Genomic DNA, 18737 nt, shown 5'->3' with positions numbered 1-18737 from the left:
AAGGGAAGAGAATGACAGACAAGAGAAAGAAAATATGGAGAAGAAGAAACTGGATGAAGCTGCTTTCTTGATTTTGAAAAATCACTTTTCAGAACTGAGTTTATTATAATTGAATTTTGTGACTTTGTCTATAAGTTGAATGACAAGGTTTAGTGATATTTTTGGGGGGATATCCCCTACTGAAGAGTGACTATTGTACAGTCTTTTAATTTTTTTTCCTAAAGAAAGGTCCAGTCAAAGTCATTTTTCACAGCTGGTAATTTTCACAGCTTCCTAGCATTAGAAAGAAATTTGATATTATAAAAAAGTTAATTTTTTTTCTTGAAACATTTATTTAAAGTTTACAAAACAGATACAGACACATATATAATGTCTATAATGCCTTACAGGTCTTTGATATCTTTCTGTAAAGCAGATGCGCTTCTTGGGAGAAGACAAGTTCACATGCCTATTCTTGGAACCTAATTATAAACATAATTAATTTCATAATTATGGTGACGAACATAATTGATTTTGAAAATTAAACATTTGCTTATTGCATAGGTGTTGAAATTTCACAACACAGCACAAGCTGTTTTCTTATATTTAGGAGCAGAACTCTGCCCTTATAAATTATTCTTCTCCTAGAACTGACTTGTATCAGGTGTGGTTTCTGGCTTGAGCTGCTTTGCTGGGATAACAAAGACATGAATCAGAGATAGCTCATATCATAGGATCATAGACCAAGCTGAAAAAGAACATCAGGGACCATTTTGTCCATCCCAGTCACTCTTTTTGCACACAGGGAAACTGAAGCCTGATGATATTAAATAACTTGCTCAAAGTCCCCTACTTGAGAATAATACAAGCTGCAATCCTGGCATAGGGTTCCAGAATTATTCCTTTCCCCACTTCTCCCCCCTGACTCGTGGGTTTTATTTTTATTCCTGAAGAAGATAAAAGGAATTTATTTAGAGAAAGCAAAGGAAAGCAAAACACTGACAAATGTCAGTTATCACTAAGTCCAAAAAGGAACAATTTATCTTGTCTCTATCCAGTCTTGAAAAAAATACAAAAGCATAAAAAATAGCTTAAAACATATCATTACCACAATTCAAACTTGTCAGAAAGTGTGACAAAGCAGTGTTTCTCTAAGAAAAACATCTTTATTGTTTTGGATAGCTCATCAAGTCAGATTTTTAATTTTTTCTTTCCCTAGTCAGAAGAAACAACAAAACTGTAGAATGAACATTAGTGGCACATAACAAACTAGTAAGCTGCTAAAAGCTCTATACACTAGGATTTCTAATATTCCATGTTCTAAGGTATTATATATATATGTATATATATACATATATATATATATATGATTTTTTGAAAACCAATTAAATTCATTGACAGGAATGTTAAAAACAAAATGGAGAAAGGGAATGGCACAAGAAAAGATTAACATTTGGACAGAAGCCCAAGGATCATAGAATATAGAGGTTTGAAATAACCTTGGGTGCCACATACTTCTACTCTTCCCTGAAGCCAGGGATTGTTCAGCATTTTAATCATATCTAACTCTTTGTGACCCTATTTGGGTTTTGTTTTTGTTTTTTTGTTTGTTTTTTTGGCAAAAAATATTGGAGGGTTTTGCCTTTTCTTTTTTCAACTCATTTTATAGAAGAGAAAACTCAGATAAATAGAGTTAAGTAACTTGCTCAGATTCACACAGTTAGTACCTGTCTGAGACTAGATTCAAAATCAGGAATGTGGGTCTTACTGACCCTGGTACTCTAGTCACTATCATCCAGCTGTCTCAATTCCTTCTATAATGTTCTTAATAGCTGATTTCTGGGAGTTGGAGATGAGGAAGGTTGGTGGCCATGTTGGTGAAGGAATAAAAGATAGGAAACTTTGGCATTTAAGGTTAAGCTGATAGAACTTCTTTGTTTGGAGGCAGTGAATTCCTCACCAATGGAAACTTTCATCAGAAGTTGGATTTCCATTTTTCTTTTAAAAGAGTTATTTTGTCCAGTGGATTTTTTTCCTATTTAGCCAATTCTATTTTTAAGGAGTTGTTTTCTTTTTCCATTTCATCAAATTTATTTTTAAGAAGTTGTTTTCTTCTGTATATATTTTTTTCTATTCTGCCAAATTTATTATTAAGGAATTGCTTTCTTCAATTTCTGTGCTTCCTTTCAAGATGCTATCTTTTTCCTCAAACATTCGTAATTCTCCTGCAATGTTCTCATTTCTTTTCCCCATTTTTCATCTATCTCTCTTTTAATATGTTTTTCAAACTCTTCCAAGAGAGGTTTTTTGATGTAGAGATCAGTTCATATCTTCCTTTAAGACTTCACCTGAAGGCATTTTTCCTTTGCTGTTCTCTTCTGGGTTTGTGTTCTGATCTTCCTTATCTCCATAATAGCTTTCTATAGGTAGAACTCTTTGTTTTTTTTGCTCATTTAAAAAAATGAACTCTAGGGCACAGGAAAGATTGTCCCAAGCTTCCTTGACAAGGGGACAAGGGCCTTTCATTGACAGTGCTGGAGTTGGTGATGCTACAGATTCCCTACAGCATTTGGTGAACCTGGGCAAGCCTCATCTGTTATACTGGGGTTGGGCTCACAATTAATTTGCCTTCTGTACTTGGGTTGGAATTTGCACAGGTGGTCTGTTGCTCCCCTGGCTTTCTGAATCAGGACAAAATAGTAGGTACTACTGTATTTTGTCTAAGAGCCTCTTGCTACAGTCATTGTGTTACCCCCTCACTCTCCACCTGCACTGAGCCATCTTCCCCTGATCAATTGAGACAGACCTTTCCTGAAGTCCTTCCAAGATATCTTAGACTGGAAAATGATTGTACTCCAAATGTTTATGGGTTCTGTCAATTCAAAATTTGTTCCAAAGTTTGATCTGAGAGAAGCTGGGGTGAACTCAGGCAATGACCTATCTGCTCTCAGTCATCTTGGCTCAATCCCTTATAGATTTCCATTTGTCATTGATGCTATCAAAATTCCATTGGGACAAGGTGACATTTTAGTTTCCTTTGAATGCCAATATCCTATAAATCTAAGAGTATCATAGGGATGGAGTTGAAAAGGACTTCAGAAGTCATTCAGTCCAATTTCATCCTTTTCCAAATGAAGAAACTGTGCCCAAGGGGCAGCTAGAGGGTGCAGTGGATAGAGCACCAGCCCTGAAGTTGGAGGACTTTAGTTTAAATCTGGCCTCAGATACTTAATACTTCCTACCTGTGTGATCCTGGGCAAACCCCTTACCCCCATTGCCTCAGCAAAAAAGAAAAAATAAAATAAAAGAAGAGAGAAGAAACAAACTTTTGACCCAGGGAGGTAAGTGACTTGCCAAAGATCACAAAGGTAATAAGTTTTAGGAATGAGATTTGAACTCAGATCCTTAGACTCTCAAAACAATGCTTTTTTGGTTTTGAAATGGAACAGAATCCACATCTATTGAGTAGAATAACATGAATCTAATCTGGAAATTTTAATTGAAGTCTGATGTGTTCATAATGGCAGTGAAAGAGATGGAGCAAGCAGGCTCAAAAAATAGAACTGAAGATGGAACAGGTACAGTGTATTTCCCTTGTTCGACTGAGGAGATCATAGGATCATAACTATAGAAGACCTCAGAATCTATCTAGACTAACCCTCTCCTTTTACAAATGATGTGGACATCTGGAGATTCATTAAATGTCTTGATCAAAGCCACATGGATAGTAAGCATCAAAGATGAGATTTGTATTCAGGTTGTAATATTGCCAAATTTATACTGACTCCTTATCTTCAGACATATCAACAAAGTGGCAATAGGCATATCCTTACTTTTCATGTATTTAGTCAACCTGTGGAATATGAGAATTGGTCTACAATGCTATTTGTATATGCTTAGGAGTATGATAAATGTTTAACAAGTAACCCTTCAAAAATGTACATATGATACACTTTTCAGGTTAATCTGCATTATTAACATTTCTTCCATTATTATTTTAAATCTAGAATTCTATGAAATACGAAATCAATCACCAATTTGTAGCATTTTCTGATTTCAGAGATAGAAATGCTCACACTGAAAATTGAAATCTGTTCTCATGAGTCAATTCAAGCTGCCTCTAGCACCTTAGGCTTAGGAGGAACACAATTAACAATGGCTTAATCTCTTCTAGTGGATCATAATTTTTTGATCAGTTTTCTATAGTGTTTATTATAGTTAATTTTTTTCTTTTAGTCTAGGTTTTTTTTTTTACCTCTAGATATGAGAAAACATTTTATCCTGTTTGGTGACTTCTTCGATTTATTCATTTTTAGTTCTTGTACAGAAATTTTGTGCCAGAGTCAGGGTTCTAACCCAACTATACCTTTTCCTAAGTCTGCTAAGTCTCCTAAGTCTGTGTTGCCTTGTTCTTTTTTGATGTTTCAGGGTTAGATACTTTTCTTGAGAGCACTGAATTTTCAATGTCTTCTTGATATACTAGGACATAGTTCCAGGAACCTTGGTACTCTTAGGTAGGGTTGTCCTGAATTGAGTGTTGTGATTTCACACTAATTGTTGTCATCATTGGTGGCTTATAAAATTCCCGTTGTGGATTTCCTGTGACCATCCCGGGGTATTCTTGGAGGATCTTATATTCTTGTTGCCTTCAGACATAGAACCTTGGACACTATATTTGTCTGTCTTCCTGTTTTGGGTTATAATGATTAATAATAGTTTGTTTTAGTGTTTCCTTTTTTTATTGCTTTTTGGCTCATGGACAACTATTTATGGAATTTTAGGGTTAAAAAAGTCATTTGATTTAGTTTCTCATAATATTTCTTGATTATTATTTGGCCATGCTAATTACCTTTTTTTGTTGGACTGAGTATGAGGCAGCAGGATTTCCTTCTGCACAATTGGCCATTTTGACAAAAAGTCCTCAAGAGTCTATTATAGTTTCTTTAACTGGGCTCCTCTTCAATTCTACTAGAATGTGTCTTATAAACTTAATACTTTCTGCAAAACTCTTTGTTCTTTTTTTTCCCTAAAAACTTAATTAGTACAGGTAACTCTTAGTGTGGAAATTACTTCTTTCAATGAATATAAATAATTGATTTATAACTTGTATTTTTAGAGAGTTGCCTTGGTAGGTGCCTAATTAGTTGAATGGATAAATGTCATTTTATACTCAGGCCTTTACCAATGATAGTAGTTTCAAAATCTTTATGAAGTGGTATTTCAATATCAGGTCATGTGATGTACCTATCATAATTTAAAAAAGAAAACTGAAACTAAATTAAAACTTATTGAGGAGGGAAAATATAATTTTCTTCATGTACTGATAGTAAATCATCAAAATGAATTTCTGTGTTCAAATCACAATTCTGATACATCCTGATTGTGTCACCATAAATATATAACATCTAAAGCTCTAGGCAACTTTCTATAATTCTAAATCATTGAAGGATTGCCAACTTGCATTAGTAAAAGGAGATTTTCCCCCAGGTAGTTCCCCAAACCATCAAAATCACAGGTTTAGTTTTCATCCATTTGTTCTTTCATTTCATTTCATCTTTCCATTAGTAGTGGTATGCATATACTTATATATATATGTATAAATGTGTACATGCATATATAGAAATGGACTATATATTAGTGTATTTATATACTAAACTAGTATAATTTTCAGGAGATTCATCCCTAGAGAGAAAGATTAAACTTATTTTGGAGGCTGGAGACATTGATAAAAAGTGATCTTCATGGTTTTTTCCATAAGTGTGATTTTTTTAAGCTAAAGATATTTTATTCTTTAGTTACCCAAACATACAGAAGCAACTATTACCCTTTATTTAGAAAGTTTACACCACTATATTAGTAAATTGCTATTTTTTTAATCATCAAAAATTTATGAGGTGACAGAGATTTAAAAACACTGAATCATAGTAATATCAGTGAAGTTCATCACACAGAGAGCACTGTCTTGTCAGGCTTTTAAGTGATCTCAAAAACTCGTAGGTAAAATTTGATTGTGTGCCTAGTTCTTTTGATAGCCATTCAAACCTGATAGAAACTTGATAAAGGTGACAAGAGAAATTCCAGTTTGGACTTGTAATTCTCCATTGACAACATAAAAGACATCATGATAGGCAAACTCTTATATAGCCTAGAGATGGTCTACTGGAGATGACAAATGATTCAGAGACATTGTTCCTCACTGAGTAAATGGAGCGGAAACACCACCAGGGAAGTCAGACTGACAATGATGGAAACTATTACAAGATACCTAGGATGAAAGAACAACTGAAGCAAACTTAATTGAAAAGATCAAGAGGAAAGTGTGACAGCAAGGAGAGAAGAGGAAAGAGACCTTGCTGGAAAGGTTGTCAAAAGATGGATCCAAACTTGCAAGTATATGGTTAAAACAATAATAAACAATAATGCAAAGAATGATGAGCTAGGTGGAATTCAGTATGAGAGAGATTTAAATCACACAAGTGGAAGATAGCACAAGGACTATTAACAGTAATCAACAGGAAAATTTTTGGATGATGGAGCTTAGAATCCATTAAACTAGCTCTCAGCCTATGAACTATATAACATTCCATTGGTATTGGTAAAAGGAAAAAAAGTAATGTATAGTGAAAGAAGTTTTTGTGATTTTATTTCTTAGCAACTCTTAGAGTCTGTTGATTTTTGTGGTGAAACCAGACTTACATATATAGCATATGATAGGTGAAATGTCCATGAGTTCTGGGGTTCTATATAAAACCAAGGTAATCAGTTCATTATTTGATTAACAAGTTTTTTTAACTCTGAACTATTTAACAATTATTAGATATACAAAGACCAAAGTAAAATAATTGATACTCTCATGGAGTTTATATTCTATGTCAGGAAACATGTAAATAAATAAGTAAATGTGAAATATATACAAAGAAAATGCATACAGTTTCAGTCCTGGAGAAAGAGTAGTACCTGAAGGATAAGAGATTCTTATAGGCAGAGATGAGGGGAGGGCACATACTTCACTTGAGGGATAGTCTTGGAGCTAGGAAGGAATAGGAGGTACATTCTACCTCTTGTATAGACTATGAAACTGTTCCTCAGTGTGGAGGGCAGTGATTGGACTATGAGTCAGTTGTAGAGAACTCACAAATCTGCATCTCTAGAGGAAACTTCCAAATCCAAAGTCCTCGTTACTAGTGAAGCAACAATAAACAATGGGGCATTAAATATAATAATAATTGGAATTTACTCAGGTTGATATCTTATTAGCTTAGGTTCACTGTTGAGATGAAGTGAGATATTCATTTGTCATTCAAGAATTAAGAAAAAAAATTTACTTAGTCATAGAAGGGATCATTTAACAGTTAATAAAAAGAGATTTGCTTAGCCATGACAAGAGGAGGTTAGTCAATGCTATGAGCATTGATAGACATTCAGAACATTTTAAATAATGTAAGAAAATATTTTTAACTGAGTGAAATTTCTCTGTCTCTCTTCTTTGCCTATTACCATCTACCAGCAACGCATCAAAAGGCACCTAGAACTCCTCATGGTTACTTTGTATTCAAGAAATCAGGATGTGGTGTCTTTACTTTTCTGAGCCAACCAAGTCTTGAGGAAGGATTTGATATCTTTTAGATGTAACAGTGACTACCCTTATCCCCATCACTTGGAAGCTACATACCTTTTTCATAGGAAAAACTGGTCAAATTAAATTATAACTGCAAGAATGGTGGGTTTATGATATTGGTTCTACCACAGTCTTACATAGTCTTTTACTTTGCTTTTTTGACTCTTAGCATGAAGCAATTTATAGTATTATCAAATTGACTCAACTGTATTTATGGACTTTTTCTTCTCAATTTCTCTTCTTAAATTAGTTTCTACTTACTGTTTATTTTATAAATAGTTATTATAAACATTGCTTCAGTTTACCCTCTTCCCATAGAAGGGATTTATAATTGAAATTTATAACTGCTATCCATTATTTCTTCATCATTATTGTTTTTCATTTCCATTTTGTTTTAAATTCTAAAGAACTTAACTGAGGGTAACCTGGAATCTCTGACTCCCATTGTGATTAGCATCATGTTATCATGTCATGAATGTACAACGAGTACTCATATTTGACTCTTAGAAAGCTTTCTATTAGTGGCTGCTCAGATGAGTCACTCTCTGGTACCCTTTTAAACATCACCACACAAATCATTAGCATAAACTGAGTTATGAAGTAGGCTGGAAGAACTATTCTAAACTACTTCACAATTGTTCCAATAGCTCCTGAAGTTGGAATGAAAAAACCTCCCAAAATCAATCAGTTGCTTAACATGCATTTATTAAGTGCTTACTATATGCCAAGCACTATGCTAAAGGCTAGAAGTTTTGAAAAATGCAGCCTCTCCTTACTCTCAAGGATCTTACCTTTTAAGAGGGGGAACAACCTATATACAAGTTGGTATATGTAATAAAATATTTGTAAAGCACTTAGCACAGTTATGACACATAGTATGCACTTAATAAATGCTTGTTCTCTTCTTTCCCCACTACACGATAAATAAAGAATAGGTGGAAGATTAGAAGAGAAGGCACTAGCAGTTTCCTGGAGCTGAGAACACTTAAAGACAAGGATTCCAAGAGGTTAGAAAGGTAAACTTTCCAGTCATGATACCGGCCAATGCAAAAAGGTAGAGAAAAGAAGTGGAGCAGCAGGTGTAAAGAATAGTGAGAAGGCCAATGTGCCTAAATTGTAAAGTGTGTAAACAGTAGTAGCATGTTAAGAGATTGGAAAGGTTATAAAGAAGCCAAGTTATGAAATAATTTAAATGATAAGCAGGGGAGTCTACTTTTGATCTAGGAGGTAATAGAGAGCCATTGGGATTTATAGAGGAGGGGCTATGATATTGATAGAACTACACTTGAGAAAAATCATTTTGATATTCCAGTGTGTGAAAGATTGATTGGAGCAATAAGAGGCAGATGGCAGAAAGTTTAATCAGAAGTTATTGCAGTAGTAGGTGATGGGGTTATATTGAATAAGACATAGTATTTCTCTGCTACTTTTCTATCTTTCTCAACTATCCCATTTCCCTTTGTGGTACTCTAGTGGCTGATCAATCTGGGGATGGGATTGTCATCTGGGATGACTCTTGACTAGGGAGCAATGTGCAGATATATGTTCTGAAGATGCCTAGGACCAAGTTGGGAACAAAACAATCTTAGGATTTTGGTGCAAGTATAGAATACCACAAGGAAGATATGTTAAATGCTCCCTCAGGGTGTGCTAACTGGTGCTTGCCTAAGTATTAGTTGCCTCCTACAGAGTGCACAAAATTAATGTTCTGTCTTAATGTCATTGCACAATTAAATCTCATTCTCTCTTTTGCTGGCTTGGTATTTAAAAGGCTTATAGTAGAGAGGGAGACAATGTGATGTAGTAAAAAGGGCATTGGCCTGAAGATATCTCAATTCTAATCCCTGCTCTGTTACTTATAAGGCATATGACTTTGGACAAGTCACTTTACCTTCCTCTAAACTTTGGTTCCTTCTTCTGTTCCCTTATTCCTAGTTCTTTCATCTGTAGATGAGGAGAATGGATGAAATGATGTCCAAAGCCTCTTTTAGTTCTAATGTTTTACGATTGTCTTGTAATTTAAACTTATGCTTATTTAGATACATAGACCTAATTATTTTCTTCTCTAACCTGCCTTCTCAGCAATTGGATTATCATTTGATCCCACATACTTTTGTATTTAATGCTATTTTGTGAAAAGTATCCTTTATCAGCACTTTTTTTGATATGAAGAAACTGGAGGAAAATGGGGAAAGAAAATTCCCCATTGGTTGAAGAATGACTGAAGAAATTGAGTTTGATGAATATAAGGGAGCATGTGTGCTGGAAGAAACAATGTGTGTGAAAACTTCAGAGAAACCTGAGAAGAGTTGTTTGAACTATAATAGAACCAAGTGAGTGGAACCAGACAGACTAGTTTTATTCATTTAAACTTGTTTTAAGCTATTAATGCATTGCCTTCAATAATATAAAGGCAACACTTTAAGAGGATTCTAAGATTATAAAATTATAACAATTTTTTTTAAGCAACAAAACACTTTAAGAAGTGTCTTATTTGTCACATATGCACCTGCCTTCTCTTTGATTAAATCAGACTTCTCAAGGTCAAAGATTGTTTTCTCCTTATCTCTTCTCTGTTCCTGACACCTTCCTGCCCCCAAATAGGAACCCAATAAATGCTGACTGAGTGCTTTAATCTGCTGACCATAGACTTTCCTTGGACTACTCTTCTCTGAATGGTATTCTAGATCATTATTTTCACTGGATATTAATCAAGATATAATTTAACATTTTAAGTGAAAGCTAACCATTTAGTCTGTGATAGATTTTTGATACATCTTTTTTTTTTTTTTTGATACTTCTTAAAGATTGCATGTGCTTGCATACAGACTTCCTTCTCATTATCTCTTTTATTGGCTCATTGGGTTTTAGAGAAAATCTTATGATCTTATGATTAATTGTGTGATATTTGAGATGGAATCAAAAAGAGCTATCTTTTCTTAGTTCTACAGTTCATTTGATTTTATTTGATAATTTAAAGAATCAAATTATTATTTTGAGAGATAGCTTGGCCAATATAGTGGTTAGTGAATTGGCCAAAAAGTCAAGAATATCTGGATTCAAGTGCTGCCTGTAACTTTTTGGCTTGTGGCAAGTTGCTCACCTTATTTTTGCCCCATATAATGCTTTAAGAATATAAATCATGAATTGTTGAATTTCATTTTTGGAGAGACTTTTCATACTAGGAATTTGCAAATTGATAACATAAAAAGATCTTGAAAAAAAATAATGTTTAAATAATCTCTAATAGCACAATGACCCCGAGAATACTGTGGGAAGGCATTTTTAGATACAATCAAAGAACTTCTTCCCCAAAATACTACTATGACTAATTTTGACAAATTGTGCTCTGAGATCTAACATCCTCCAAGGACAGAGTCAAAATCTGTTTTGAACAAAGGCTATAAATTTTTCACTTAGAAATTGCTTTGGAAAATATTTAGGGTTTTAATTTTCCACTTGCCTTATTTTAATGTGGGCTAAGAATGGAATGATACATGCAAATAGTTGGTTAATGTAATGGGAACACATTATACAGATGTACAAAAACATTAATGTATACTGACCCAAATGTGTGGTGAAGAATAATTTATGTTTTTTATTAAATGTAGTTGCATTATTTTGAAGATAAGTATTGTATTACTAATTGAAACTCATGATTGTTATTAATTACATATTTTCAATCTTTCATTTTAACCTGTCATTAATTTTCTATATCAAAATAGTCTGCTGTAATGTTAAAAGCCTGCACTTTCCTTTTCTTTTCAAAGTTGTTACATTTTCCTCTTGACGTGGGGTTTCTGACAAGAGCTATAGTCTTTTGTACTTTCACATCTCTATTTCTTAAAAAAAATTCCTGCTCTCCTAAGCCTTCACAATTTCCCTAAGCATTTTGAAGCTAATTCCCAGTATTCCTTTTACAATAGTCCCTTTTTTCCTTAATTACTTGGAAATATAAGGTGATGGTGACAAGTGTATTCTACAACTCAGAGATAGCTAAAGACAATATCCTTTTATTTTCTGTTTATTCTCAATTTGATATGGTTAATTTTAAAAAAGCTGTCAAATAAGATGTTTGTGCAACATTCAATAAACATTTGCTTAAGTATGTGATATGGACAAAACATTTTATGGATGCTTAGGGAAATAAAGGTCTTCAGCATGTAAACAGGAGAAAATGTCTTTGCATCTGTGCTGTGAAAAATGTCTGATTCCTATATATTCTCTCCTGTTTACATGTTGTAGTAACTGCTTGTAGGTAAGGGCTATTTCCTTTTTATTTTTGTACCTTCAGCAATTTGCTGTTAATAGATACTTAATAAATATTTGTAACATTGGGTCGAATTGTAATAAAATGAAGTGAGATGAGGAGAGGAATGCCATGAGCAAAGGTAAGGAAACATGGAGCTCATGTTGGGGATTCTAGAGAAATTAGTTTTCTGGGGAAGAGTATAGGAGGAGGATTAGTGTGATCTAAGGCCAGATGGATTAAAAACAGATTAGGGAGGACATTTCCAAGTATGTGGATGATTTAATTAACTTTTCTAAACACACAAGTGGATCCAGTTCCATCCCATATTCTTCGATTCCTCTCATTCCTAACTTCTCATTTACCTTCCATCTCTTTTGTCTACTGGATGCTTCCCTCCTGCCTACAAATATGCCCAGGTTTCCCCATTCTCCAACCTCCTTCCCTACGAACACACACACACACACACACACACACACACACACACACACACACAAGCTGTCATCTCTACTAATTATTATCCTAAATCTTTTCTCCTTTTCATGGCTGAACTTCTGAAGAAGGCTGTTTACATTAGAAATCGTTACTTTCTATTTCTCATTCTTTTTGGAATTCTGAAGACTGGTTTTCCAACTTTGTTGGAAATCATTCAATTGATGCTGTTCTTTGCCAAGTTTCACCAAATCTAATGGTCTCTTTGCAAAATTCATCCTGCTAAAATGCTATCCATATCCAGAGAGAAAAATATGGAGAATGTGGATTGAAACATACTATTTTCATTTTGATTGCCCTCTTCTCTTTGATATTTTTTTCTCTCCAGTATTTCATCACACTGTCTTTTTCAATTTTCTTTCTACCTGTTAGATAGTTTTTATTCTTCTTTGCTGGATGCTTTTGTATCAAAGTTATATTGCTAACTTCAGAATTAAGTTCTGTCCTGGACCTTTAAAATATTTTACTTGGTGATTTCATTAGCTTCAATAAAATAACTTCTCTATGCATTTGATTATTAGATCTATTTGTGCACCACTAACTTCTCCACTCTCATCTTCAACCTCTAGTTTCACATCTCCAGTTGGCTGTTGCAAATCTCAAGAGGATGTCATATAGACATCTTAAACTCAACATGTCCAAAACTGAGCTCATTGTCTTTCCCCCATCTCCTCCCTTCTTCTGACCTTCTTTGTTACTGGCCAGGCTACAAACCTCCTAATCATTAAAGCAAGTAATCTAACATTCTCTAATTCTTAACCCGCAAATCTTTAATCTCATTCCCCAATCCAATCATTTTTCAAATCCTATCATTTGTGCCTTTATACCTTTATATATGCTTTATTTTCTCCATGATATTCTTACTTCCCTAGTAGAGGCCTTTTTGTTTGTTATTTGTAGTTATAAGGGTATATCCCCACTTGTCACATGTTTCCAATTAGCATTTTTGGATTTGGTTCACTATAGCAGTGAAGAAAAGGCAAGAAAATGTACTGGACCTAACTAGTGTATGGTGTATTGGTTTACCCATAACTAAGAGCATGCATACTATAGGCACTCACTAAAAATGAACTGATTGGTATGCTGGAACTCTAAGTAAATGCCCCTTAATTTTGCTTCATTTTTTCAACTTTGAACTAGTAGACAAAGGATTGGATTTAAAACAAAAGAACTGGATTTCAAATGAAGTTTCACATACATTTTAGTTATTATACCTTATTCAATTCACTTCTCTCATCCCCATTTTCTTTATCTGTGAGATATAAAATGCTTTAAGGCTTAAATAAGTTAATGCAAGCTTAAGTGATTTTCAAACTGAAAAAGGATGATTCAAATTCGCTATTGTCATGGCATGGGGGAAAAATGGTGATTTTGGAATCACAGGATTCCAATCTGCAAGTCAGAGAGTTGCTTGGATGGCACTGAAAAGTTAAGTATCCCTGAAAGAATTAGTATTTGATCTTTCTAATTATGAATCTGACTCTGGATCCACAGTTCCACAGTCTGTTTAGATCTTATTCCTAAACTACTAAAAACAAACCAAAAAAAAGTGTGCCTCAATTTTCTTAATTGAAAATGAGAATAATAATATTATCCTTCTAAAGTGTTAGGAGGATTAAGTGAGATAATATCCATAAAGTGCTTGACACAACATGTGGCACATAATAAGCACCATAGAAATGTTATAATAATAATGATGATGAAAATTATTATCTATGAACATCTCTAAATTAAGGGATAGAAAGGTAAAGTCTCTGACTAAAGTTCATATAGTTATGAACTGGCAGAAACAGGACTTGGAACTATGTGCTCTATCTCTTTGCTTATATAGTTCTCCCAGAATGCTCTGCATCCTCTGCACATTTAGAGGAACAATTTTACTTTCAGCAGTACCTCCCAGATAATATTTTCCCCTCTTGTTTATTGTCTTGAGTTACTGAGTCATTCAATGTGTCCTGACTACTCCCCTTTCTTTTATGATGGATTTTTCCTATAAAATATTTGGTGGCCCTCTATATTAGGAGAACAATATAAATGTTACATTTACTGTTGTGTGTAACTTTTGTTTTATTATTTAATCAATACACTTGCCCAATGTAAAATATAAAAGTCTCCATCTTTCCTCCTTGTCTAACTAGTGATTTCTAGTATGTTTTCTGAGAAGGATTTTTTTTTAGTCTAATGGGGAGAATTCTGGGAAGATGACAGAGTAGGTTGGTAAATTTCAAGTTCTCCGGATTTCCCCCAGAAATAAAGCAAATCTGTGCCTCAGAGCAAACATAGACTGGTGAAAAATTAAGTAGATTTGAGGGAGAACAGGGGTCCTGTTGATATAAGCAGAGAAGATAAGAAGAAAGACTCAGGGCTAGGAATTAACCAGATGAAGTGCAACACCTCTGGACTATCTCTGTAGAATCAACAATTTGGAGCTAACTGGATGTGGCTAGAGCCTCAGCAGGAATCACAGAAACTTTTGCTTTCTGGACAGAGAGTGGAATTGGGGGTCTGAGACTGGGTAGATTGAGGGAACCTCGGCTGATTGGGAAAGCTAAGCCCAGGTGCACTGCAGAGATTCAGGCCTGGGTGAAAGGGAACTGGTACACCTATGAGTGCAGAAGCAGTGGGGCAGGGATGCTGCTGGCTGTGGGCATTTACTATAGGGTGGAGCTCTTGTTTTGGGGGTCCTGGTTAGAGGGGAGAGCTGAGTTGAATCCATCTCAGGATTAAAAGTGCTTATACTAATAATACCTCATATTAAACAACAACAACAAAAAAAAATCATCAGAAAAAAAGAAATCCCACTATAGAAACATACTAGGAGAAAAGGAAGATAGAGTTTCATCTTCACAGGAAGACACTGAAACAAAAAAGCCTAGAGTAAATTTTTAGAAGAATTTCAAAAGGAATTTAAAAATCAAATGAGTGATCTTGAAGAAAAAACTAAAAAAAAGAAAAAGAAATCATCCAAGAAAAACAATATTACATTTAAAAAGTTAACCAACTAGAAAAGGAGACATAGTCTGAAAATTAGAATTAGACAAAGGGGAAGTCAGTGAAAATATGGGAGACCAAGAAATAACAAAACAGATTATAAAGAATGAAAAAAAAAAGAATAGAATGTGAAATATAAGAAAAACACAGGATCTGGAAAACTGATCAAGAAAATATAAGAATAATTGAATTGACTAAAAGTTGCGATCAAAAAATGGAAAATGGACCTTGACACAATAATGCAAGAAGTAATCCAAGAAAGTTGTCCTGGAGTAATGGAACAGGAAAGCAAAATAGAAATAAATTTTTAAAAAATCCACCAATCAATACCTTAAAGAGATCCTTTATGGAAAGCACATAGGAGCATTATTATCAAATTTGAAACCCCTAGATTAAAGGAAAAATTTTGCAAGAAACAAGATAAAAACAATTCAAATTCACTGGAGCTATGATTAGAATTGTATAGTGTTTATCAGCAGCTACAATAAAAAACTTCAGGTTCTGGAATCTTATCTTCTGACAATCAAAAGAACCATGCATGTGGCCAAAATTATCATATCCAGCAAAATTATTTATAATATTGAATGAGAAAAAAATGGACATTAAATGAACTTGCAAATTTTTAGGGTTTTCTATCGACCAAACCCAAACTTAATAGAAAATTTAACATATAAGAGCCTATATCAAAGATCAATTATAAGGAGCTCAACACAAACAAATTGTTTTTATAAAAAGGAATGAATACCATATATTTAAGATTGTCATCAACAATAAAACCTCTCAAAAGAAAGATGGAGCAAAGTTAAGAAAAAAAATAGTATTTCTACAAATGAAGTACAGAAGCATGAGAGAGGGAGGAAAACTCATAGTTCTGAAAACCTACTAGCATCAGGAATAAGTTAAATAGTCAACACTTCTATATATCATGAAGGGTATAGCACCCTCCCAAATCTATTAAGAAATAAGGTGGAGGTATGGTCACTTCAGGAAGCAAAGGATGTGGGAAGAAGACAAGGAAGGGATCCATGGGTGGGGAGAGATTAAGTAGTAATAGCAAGGCAAGTTAGGAACAGTATTAAAACAATGAGTCAGGAGGGATAGGAAAGATATGTGTGTGTGTATGTGTATGTGAAAGGGAGAATGAGGTGTGTGTGTCTATGTATATGTATGTATATACATCTATATATGTAAATATATTTTCTTTCTTAACTACTAGCCTGTTTGGGGATCAGGGAGAATGAAAAGGGGAATAAAGAATAAAGTAAAGAAGGGTCCCAGCAGAGAACAAAAAGAAAAAAATTTACAAGGAAGTAAAGAAAAGTTGAACACTCATGAATATAATTTCTTCTACTAATATTTATATTTTCTTCATCTGGTAATTTGTTCTTATATATTTTGAATTCTCACTGATGTTCTGCTGAGCCCCTGAAAATGTTCTCTTTTGTTTTGTATTCCCTTTCTTTCTTTTTTTTTTTTCTTATTCTGTTTTTTAAAAAAATAAGACAAATTATAAAAAAAAGTAAGAAAAAGGCTTGGAAAAAGAATAGGTTATTTCATGGAATATTGCATATCACACAAAATTTAATTCATTGACTTTTAACTTATTCATAATCTTTGATGTGAACACATATATAATAATAACTATGACTAGTTGAAGAGAAGGCCAAATATAGATACACCAGAGAAATAAATAATAATCCCAGAAAGTATTCAAAAGATTTTACTCTCCATAAAAAATGAATAATCTAAGACAAATAAATCCTTCATCATGAAAATATCACTTATGCATTTATTAGAACTAAAACTAATTCTGTGTTGATATCATTGCAAGAGAAATTGACATTACTTCACTTAAATAAAAAGCTCAAAATACTAAAGCAAATATTAATGGGGAAAAATCAAAACAAAGGAAAAGAAAAAAAAATCAAAGCAAGAAAGGGGAATAGTTGGAACTTACTTGCATCTAGTAAATTAACTACATGAATGTGAGATTCTAAAATTGCCACTAGAAAGTTTTGTTTTGTTTTGTTTTAATTTAAAATCAGTTTCCCTCAGCTATAAAATAGAAGTTTAGACTAAATGAATTACTGGGTTCCTTCTACCTCAAAAATCTATGCTATGATGATTTATTGTTTGTCAGATATTTTGAATTGTCACTAGTTTTATAACAGCTTGGGGTTATGTTGACCAAATTTTCCATATAGGGTTCTTACTGGGCCTATGATATTTCAAGTTCCAAGTAGAAAGGTGCATGGAGTATAAAATATGGAGAAAAATTGAATCATAAGAAAGATCCTTAGAATCTACTTGGTCCAACCACTTCATTCTCAAGTCAGGAAACTGAGACCCAGTTATGTTGTGACTTTTCCAAGATCATAAATATAATAATAATACATATCAGAAATAAGAATTGAACCTGAGAGAAACACTTATTAAGCATTCCAGGCATGGAGTTAAGTATTTTATACATATAAGTTATATCATCTTATCTTTAAAATATCCCTTAGGAAGTAGGTACTATTAGTATCTCCATTTTATAGTTGAGGAAACTAAGGCAGAAGGTTAATTGACATGTCCAGAGTCCCACATCTAATAAGTATCTGAGACTGAATTTGAACTCTGCTCTTCCTGACTTCAGACTCAGCTTTCACTGAGCTCTCTAGTTCCCAGGTTATTAGATTCTAGATCTATACTATGCTGTCTCCAGAACTGATACTCTTGAATCTTTAAATTTTCCACAAATTAATTTGAGAAATACTAGTTACATAATATTAATGGTACACTATTGGTAAATTTATCTAAATTCCAAATTGCCTATGAAAATTTAAAATATGAGAAATAGCAAGTTCCAATACTGGGTTTCCCTAAATTGAGCAAAAAGGTATCATTTCTACATGGGTAGATAAATAAGAAGCATGGTTATTGACTTGGCAGAAGCTGTGAAATAAATCTCAGGAAAGTTGGAGTTATAACTCAGCAACCAGTTTAATTAGACCAAATGAACATGAATTTTGTCTAGCAGGTCATGGACCTTTGAAATATGCCTATTTTAAATGAAAGAAATAGAAACATAATTGACCCCTTTTGTTATAATGGTTTCTCAGAAAAGAAAAACAGAACTTGAGCTCAAGGAATTTACCTAATTACAATTCGATTCAATTCAGTTCATGAGACATTTATTAAGTGCCTCTTTTCAATAAATTTGCATTATGGAGTCTTTTATTCTTTTTTTTTTTTTTTTGATCTTTTAGATATATAGATTTAGGGGTTTGAGGTCTATTTGGTTTCTCTTGACTATGCATATTTAATACAAGGCTTTGTTTTTCCTTATTTTTCTTTGAGGATAGGTGTAAGGGGAAATGAATGTTATTTGTAAAAAAAATGAAATTGTAAATTTAAAATGAACTA

Source organism: Sminthopsis crassicaudata, chromosome 5, assembly GCF_048593235.1.
Source record: "Sminthopsis crassicaudata isolate SCR6 chromosome 5, ASM4859323v1, whole genome shotgun sequence".
NCBI classification, from domain to species: domain Eukaryota; kingdom Metazoa; phylum Chordata; class Mammalia; order Dasyuromorphia; family Dasyuridae; genus Sminthopsis; species Sminthopsis crassicaudata.
This window is presented reverse-complemented; position numbering follows the sequence as displayed.